We start from the raw sequence: 6490 nt of genomic DNA, 5'->3' as shown, positions 1-6490 counted from the left end.
TGGGATGAGCGAAACAGGTGAGGGGATTAAGAGTACACTTATCTTGGGGCAGCTGTGTGGCTCAGTCAGTGAAGAATCTGCCTTCAGCTCAGGTCATGATCCCAGGGGCCTGGGATGGAGCCCCGCATAGGGCTCCCTGCTCAGTGGGGAGTCTGCTTCTCCCTCTCCCTATGCTGCTCCCCCTGCTTGTGTTCTCTCTCTGGGTCTCTCTCTCTCAAATAAATAAATAAAATCTTAATAAAAAAAAAAGAGTACACTTATTTTGATGAGTAATGTATAGAATGGTTGAATCACTATATTGTACACCTGAAAAATAACATAACACCATATATTAACTATAGTGGAATTTTTTAAAAAATCCTGTTACTTTTGTAGTCACAAAGCTGCCAGGCAAGGAAAGAAGACATGGTACCATACTGTGGTTTCAACATCTTCCACCTTTGGGAGGCATTCTTTGTGGGCTCAGTCAGACTCCCTTTACCATCAAATAGTTTGCCCACAACTGAATAAGTTCCATTTGNTAGAATGGTTGAATCACTATATTGTACACCTGAAAAATAACATAACACCATATATTAACTATAGTGGAATTTTTTAAAAAATCCTGTTACTTTTGTAGTCACAAAGCTGCCAGGCAAGGAAAGAAGACATGGTACCATACTGTGGTTTCAACATCTTCCACCTTTGGGAGGCATTCTTTGTGGGCTCAGTCAGACTCCCTTTACCATCAAATAGTTTGCCCACAACTGAATAAGTTCCATTTGCTGGACCTGGTCCAAATACATTTAACGTTCTAATAATACTATTAAATTTTCTAGTAATAAAGTCTCTTTGGGTGATGCAATACACTGAGATTTATTTGAGAACGCATACTGATAGGATGATACTTGCTTATTTTTCACTTTGTCCAATGGATTTCAGATATCCTTGAAAAACGGGTAGTTGAAGCTCAGCTTTGATAATGAGCAAGTCACAGCCACCAGAGTGATCCTTTTAAAATATAAGTCAGATCATGTTATGCCTTTATTCAAAAGGGTTTTTGCTGGTATTAGAATCTGGTTATAAAATTTATAGGAATCGTAAAAGACCTAGAAAGGACAAAATAATTTTTAAAAAGAATAAGTGAGTTGGAAGACTTACACTACCTAATTTCAAGACCTAATATTAAGCAATATTAATTAAGACTTTCTGGTATTGGTGTAAAGACAGACATACATGAGAAATGCACCCATACATATACGGTCAACTGATTTTTAACACATGTGCCCACATAATTCAATGTGTAAAGAATAGTCTTTTCCACAAATGATGCTACAACAAATTAATACTTATATGAAAAAAAAAATCTTCACCTTTGTCTTACATCATTTATAAAACTTGACTCAAACTGGATTATAAACCCAAATGTAAGGCCTAAAGGTATAAAACTTTTAGAAGAAAAAAATAGGAGAAAATCTTTGTGACCTTGAATTAGTCAAGGATTTCTTAAAGGGAACATAAGAGCTCAAATCATAAAAGAAAAAAAAATTGATACTCTGAAATTAAGAGATATGAAAAAGACAAGAAACAATACATATATTTGATAAAGGATTTATATCAAGCATATTAAAGAACTTCTACAACTCAATAATAATAAAACTAAAAGTAATGGGCAAAGATTTAAACAGGCACTTCACCAAAGAACAGATATGAATGGCAAATAAGGACTTGAAAAGACATGTGCTCAAAAACAATACTCCTTAGGAAAGCACGAACTAAAAGCAGAATGACTAAAATTTAAAACCCAGTGATGAAGATACAGGATTACTGGAACCCTCATATATTGCTGATGAGAATACAATATGAATAGTCACTTTGGAAAATAGTTCGGTAATTTTAAGATTTTATTTATTTATTTATTTATTTATTTATTTATGTATGTGTGAGGGGGAACCGTCACTTCCAACTGTCAAGATTGAAAGAGGCTTAAGAGAGGAAGTGACTCCTTAATAAATGGGTAGGATTTCTTTACATGAAAACAACTGGGCAATTGGAAATACTGTTCTAGCTTCTCTTTAGAGTAAAATTATAGTTTCTTAGCTTGTACGTTTGAACATAATCCCCTGCTTTGAAGACATTCTAGAAAACTGACATATCACCAATGACTCAAAATCTCTCTTATATGTCCATGGTGCTGTTTTCTTACTTGCTGGCCTGCTGGCAATATTGACAATTAATTGGCTAAGGTACACATTACTTCAATGCTATGGTAATCAGGAAAATTGACAAAATCTCTTCCTTGTTGCTGTAATGTATCTGTTCGCATGTCTTTTGCACTATATTCTGATATCTAGGAGGGCAGAGTTTGAATCTCTCTCAGCTTTGGATTTAAAATGGTGTAGCATAGTAGGCTCAAAGAATAAATGTTCCTCAGAATTTTGAGCATTCTGCTTGTATTAATGTGCACATCAGGGAAGAACAATTAGCAAGGTCATTAATCATGACTCTCTCTATTTAATTGTAAAAGCTAATTGCCTGTTAAGGTAAGGCAAGCCTTATTTCCTTAATCAGAGGGGTTACAACCTGAACATGTCGGGGAAATCTGAGATGCTGATGTGAAAGACAAAATGGATGAAGTTCAAACACAAAGCTGAAATCCCAAGGTCTTCTCATTTACTCTTGTTTACTCATGAACTTAATTAAGATAGAATCTTTTACCTAGACAAGCTCTACAAAGGAAATACAGACAGAATGTTAGGCTGTGGTTTGGATCACTCTCTGAAACAGACGTGTCCTCTTATTATGGACTGAATGTGTCACCACCCCCCAAATTCTTACGTTGAAGCTCTAACCCTCAATGTATCTGTATTTGGAGATGGAGCCTCAAAGTAAATAATTAAGGTGAAATGAGGCCGTAAGAGTAGAGACCTGATCTGATAGGATTAGTATCCTCATGAGACACCAAAGAGACTGCTCTTTCTATCCACACACATGCCTTGAGGAAAGACCAATAAGCACACAGCAAGAAGGCAGCTGTCTATAGAGTAGGAAGAGAGAGATCTCACCAGAAACCCATTTCGCTGTCACCTGGATCATGGACATCTAGCTTCTAGAATTGTGAGAAAATAAATGTCTGTTGTTTAAGCCACCTTGTCGGTGGTATTTGTCATGGCAGCCTGAATAGACTAAGATAATTTTCCCAGCAAATAGTGCACCTGGTTATAAATAGGCTTAATCTTAAATTCTCGGCTGTACTGATTTGGAACCTCCTCTGTCCCAAGATACGAATTAGGCCAGGGTTTTCAGAAATCTCTCATTCCCAAACTGACTTGCTCTCTCCTAACCTTCCCTGTTACATTTCAATTAATACACAAAACTGGAAGTTTCTCTTTTTTGCTCTAAGTTTTCTAGTTGGCAATGACTTTCATTTTCCATAGCCAACATTAATTTAGATTTGAAAATCATATTTTCTAGTAATTTTCAAATGGAAGATTTTAGAATAACCCAGGGAAGAGTATAGGTATTATCTTTGTATATGTGTGTTTCTAAAAAAGAGCTGAAACCAGCAAAGAGCTTCAAAAATCCACATTTTCAAACACTAGTTAATACTCTCAATCTTTGGAAATATTTATGGATATTGTTATAGAAGACTTTCTGGCATTGCATAGAATAAACACAACAAGTTTCTCAGTTTGCTGCATTGAGTACCACATGGTTAACTATCATCCCTGCACTCATTCAAAACAGCTAAGAAAGTTATGAGGCTAATGTCACCCATCTCCTCAACTCCAGATGCCCGAAGTATTTTTGTTCTACACGTTTGCCTTGCATCGCAATCAAACATTTCAAGCCCCAGTGTTCTGAGTTAAGAACTGGGAATACTCAGTCTATTCTGAAGGCTGTTTTTTCAGTTATTGTGACAATGTTCTTTTGCACTATGTTCCTCTCTTTGGAAGCAAAAGCAACATAATACCATGGAAAAATATTTAGATAGAGTTGGATTCTCAACTTCGTGGCTTACTTTTCTTTCTAGGATCAGCTTTCTTACTTGGAAAATGCAGACACTAATGCTTGGGTTTGCCATGCTATAAGCAATGACAACACTATGACATGTCTCTGGACATTTTTGGGTAGTGCATTGGTCAGAGTTTAAATAGAAAAACAAAACCACTGTAAGAGATATAGGGTAGAATACTAATTATGCAATTGTAGGACCAAGGCAGAAGTCTATGTGAGGCCGTGGCCTCTGTGTCTAGTGTTGGGTTTGAATTTAGCATGCTTAGCTGGCAACTGGGAAAGAGGACTTAACAATGAAGTGGAGGAGAACAAGGACAAAGAAGAACCCACGCAGATGTACTGGAACATACATCCATCTCTCTAGGCCTCCATCCTCAATGATGTGGTTGACTTGCAGGAAAAGGCTAGTGTTTCGCCACAGTGCTGCATACATTTCTGGTCGAAGACGAAAAGCTGGGGGAGGAAATCTGGCGGCAGCCCAGGTACAACCCATAACTACAAGTTGAGCTAGGCTCAGTGACAACCTATCAAGTCACTGCAGTACCTGGTACCACTAAACAAACTTCAAAGCCTTAAAAATGGATACTCCTCGGGGCGCCTGGGTGGCACAGCGGTTAAGCGTCTGCCTTCGGCTCAGGGCGTGATCCCGGCGTTATGGGATCGAGCCCCACATCAGGCTCCTCCACTGGGAGCCTGCTTCTATCTCTCCCACTCCCCCTGCTTGTGTTCCCTCTCTCGCTGGCTGTCTCTATCTCTGTCAAATAAATAAATAAAATCTTAAAAAAAAAATGGATACTACTCTTCTTCTGCCTCCCAATTCTCACACAAAGCTCTGTCATGGCTAATCCTAACATGGAACCCTATAGGGAAAGGAATCTTTCCAGGAATTAGTTCCAGTTTAGCTAAATTTACACAGTGCAAAGCCACTATAGTAAGGATTTCCTTAATTTTTAAAAGAAGTGGAAATAGATTATTTTTTAAAGATTTATTTGAGAGCGAGAGAGAGAGAGCACGTATGAGCGAAGGGAAGGGCAGAGGGAGAGGAAGAGCCATCTTTAAGCAGACTCCCCACTGAGTGGGGAGCCTGACCGTGACCTGCGCCAAAACCAAGAGTCATACGCTCAACTGACTGAGCCACCCAGGCGCCCTGTGGAAATGGATTATTATAAGAAGGACTATGATTAGATCTGTACATTTTGGTGAAAGGCAGAGACACTGAGGAACATAAATATTCTTGGCTCTTCTAGTTTGTAAACAGTACATAGTTTATTACAAGCAACATCTTGGTCCCCAGAGGCAGTGTTAGAAAATTTTTTAAAAAACTTTGAACCTGCAGGAACCAGCTGATATTCTTTCTGGAAAAACCAGCTAAGTGAAGAATCTTTCAGAAAAGTTCTTGAACCAAACCTATTCCCATCTTAATATAGCATGAATTATACTATATAAACTCAGTTTAATGCAATAGAAACTGTGGGCTATATAGCAAATTGTCAATAGTGCATTACACCTTTTCAACAAATGTTAGTTGAATCACAGGGTGGTAAACAAAGGATTAATGCTTCCTTCTAGTTATTAACATATAACTATATTCAAACGTTGTCAATTAATACAACTTATATTTATTTCGGGGGTTTCTCCCTTGATGGAAAAATGCTCAGTGTAAAATATGCAATGCAAAATTTACTCCATCATATGATAATTAGTTATGAAAGGTACTGTTCAAAATCAAATAATTTTATTCGTGTAGAAAGATGGACATACAGACAAACTAATAGGTGGCTCAGTTGGTTAAGCATCTGCCTTTGGCTCAGGTCATGATCCTGGAGTCCTGGGTTCAAGGCCCGCATGGAGCCCGTATTGGGCTCCCTGCTTAGTGGGGAGTCTGTTCTCCCTCTCCCTCGCCCCCCGACTTGTGCTCTCTCTCTCTCACTTGCTCACTCTTTCTCAAATAAATAAAATCTTTGAAAAAAAAGACAAATAAAAATGTATTCATGAATCTATTATTATGCAATCTCCACTGGCCTGTCAATATGTTTTATAATGTTACTTTCAAAACTTTTAAACGCATTTAATTTTTTGAACTAAATTCAAGGGAGTAAAACATTTAAGAAGTAGGTTAAAATAAATAAAAGTATACAGTAAAATTTCTTCCCATGCCATCCCCCATCAGCTCAGGCTCTTCTTGCTGCCCTAAAAAAGATAACCTTTGTTATTAGTTTCTTGATTATCTTTCAAGACACTCTTATGTGTATATGAGCAAATACAAACAAAACTGTCTCACCTCCAACTTTCTTACACAAATGGTAGGAGAGCTATACACACTGTTATTTCCATCTTCCTTTCACTTAATATATCTTGGAGTTCTTTCCACAACATTAAGAATTTCCCCATCTGGGATGCCTGGCTGGCTTAGTTGGTAGAGCATGCGACTCTTGAACTCATGGTCATGAGTTGGAGCCCCATGTAGAGCTTACTTTAAAGAAAAAAAAAAAGA

The sequence above is a fragment of the Ailuropoda melanoleuca genome, chromosome 5 (assembly GCF_002007445.2).
Source record: "Ailuropoda melanoleuca isolate Jingjing chromosome 5, ASM200744v2, whole genome shotgun sequence".
Lineage (NCBI taxonomy): Eukaryota > Metazoa > Chordata > Mammalia > Carnivora > Ursidae > Ailuropoda > Ailuropoda melanoleuca.
The sequence above is the reverse complement of the archived record's forward strand: the minus strand, read 5'-3'. Positions refer to the sequence as shown.